Here is a 2,362-nt window from a genome sequence, read left to right on the forward strand (position 1 = left end):
TATTTCTGTTATTAATATATATTATGTTACATATTACATTATATCATATTACTAAAAATTAAAAGAAAAAAGAACATCTAATCTTAATCATATTTTGCAATTCACTTTTGGATCCTTCCTGGAAACAGCCAGCTGTTTGTTTGCTTCTCAATATACTCTGCAGAATTTTGCTCTTCTGTCCTCCCAGTGATGAGATTACTAGTTCTGGGAAGGAAACCCTCAATAATAATTCTGAGATCTATAGAGGATAAAGAAGCAACTTTGATATAGTGCCTAGTCTGGATAGTTAGATGTCAACTTGACACAAGTTGGAGTCACTATGAGGAAGCACTCACAATTGAGAAAATGCCTCAATAATACTAGGTTGTAGGCAGACCTGTAGGGCATTTTATTTGTTTGTTTCTTTTTTGTTTTGCAATAGTGGGCTTCTCTGTGTAGCCCTGGTTGTCCAGGAACTCACTTTATAGACCAGGCTGGCCTTGAACTCACAGAGATTGGCTTGCCTCTGGCTCCTGAGGGCTGGGATTTAAGGTATGCACCACCATGAACCAGCAGGGCATTTTCTTAATTAGTGGTTGATGTGGGAGAGCCCTGCCCATTGTGGGTGGGGTCACCTTGTGGCAGGTGATCCTGGGTTCTGTACTTGTTATAAAAATAAAAATAGTTGGCTGAATAAGTTGTGGGAAGCAAACCAGAAAGCAACACTCCTCCATGGCCTCTGCATCAGCTCCTGCCTCCAGGTTCCCACCGTGTTCAAGTTCCTACCCTGACTTCCTTCAGTGATAGACTCAGATGTGGTACTGTAAGCCAGATGAATGCTTTTCTCTTGCTTTTGGTCATGGGATTTCATCACAGCTATAGGAATCCTAACTAAGACAGTGCTCAAAGGACAAATAGACTCAAAACATGAATCCAAGTATGAGATGACAGTTGAGGGAAATTTTCCAAAATAAAATAAAAAGTGAAAAAAATATAATCCCGATACTTGAGAAATGGAGCCAAGAGGATCTAGACTTTAAGGTCAGCCTGGCCTGCAGAGAAAGTCTATAGAGGAGGCTACAAAGCAGTACTTGTGTCCAACATGTCACAGAACCCTTTAACTTGGAACTGATTTCCCAGGAAGAGTATGATCATTCTTCCCTTCTTCCTGTGTAGCAAGCAGGATAGATTTTACATAGTAAAAGTCTAGGATAGGTTTTAGGCAGTGTGCTGGTTTGATTAAGAATGGCCGCCATAGCAGAGATGGGGGCGGCGGTCGCAGAGGCCAACCGCACTCTGGTCGTAGGTAACCTAGAGACAAAGGTGACAGAGGAGCTCCTCTTCGAGCTGTTCCACCAGGCTGGGCCAGTAATAAAGGTGAAAATCCCAAAAGGTAAAGATGGCAAACTGAAACAGTTTGCATTCCTGAATTTCAAACACAAAGGGTCTGTTCCCTACGCCACGAATCTTCTCAACGGAATCAAACTTTTCGGGAAGCCTATCAAAATTCGGTTTAGATCAGGAAGTAGTCATGCCTCTCAGGATGCCAGTATGTCATTCCCCCGGCATCATGTTGGAAATTTAAGCCCTTCCTCCACACTTCCTAACAGCTGTGAAAGCGCAGTGGGTAACGTGACTCTGCCAGCACAGAGGGTCCAGAGGTCCATTTCTTCTCCAGAAGCTTATCAGCGGCAAGCAGTGGTAGAGGAACAATGTTTTCAGACAGATGGGAAATTTGGTTCTCCACATGCACATCATTAGGGATTTTCACCATCAGTTCAACCACATGGTCATACCTTTAACCGGTCTTCCAGCTCCCAGTGGCGCCAAGATGCACTGTCATCACAGCGTAAAAGACAGAATTCTCACCCCTACCTAGCAGACAGACACGATAGCCGTGAGCAGCATTACGCTGACCATGGGTCTGATTATCATTACAGAGGAGGCCGAGAAGATTTCTACTATGACGACAGGAATCATGATGGCTGGAGTCATGACTATGATAACAGAAGGGACAGTAGTAGAGGTGGGAAGTGGCCCCCATCCCGACACTAACAAGCATTCCAAGGACACTGTTTACAGGGTCATTTTAGGTCCTTTTAATTAAGTTGTTGCAGAAATATTTCTAAATCTGTACAGAGTAATCCCACAATTTTCCACTTGTCATTGAAAAAAAAAATATAAACCTAGTAACAGTTTGACAGAACTGCCGCTCCTTCTGTGCTACTTTAATTACCTAACCTCAGGGGTTCTGAAGAGGAAGTTTCATACAAAAGAATGTGTCACTATTCTGGTCATTTCAGACAGAAAGATGAGCTGTATAGATTGGTTGTATTATAAAGCAAATATTTTAATTATCTCACCTTTTGTGTTGCAAGAAATT

The 2,362-nt window shown here is 42.5% G+C and overlaps 1 pseudogene; it reads left to right on the forward strand.

The window, feature by feature from the left end:
* Positions 1-1,242: 1,242 nt before the first annotated feature.
* Positions 1,243-2,034, forward strand: LOC110337083 (annotated as a pseudogene).
* Positions 2,035-2,362: the final 328 nt, after the last annotated feature.

This window comes from Mus pahari, chromosome 19 (assembly GCF_900095145.1).
Source record: "Mus pahari chromosome 19, PAHARI_EIJ_v1.1, whole genome shotgun sequence".
In the NCBI taxonomy this organism is placed as follows: Eukaryota; Metazoa; Chordata; class Mammalia; order Rodentia; family Muridae; genus Mus; species Mus pahari.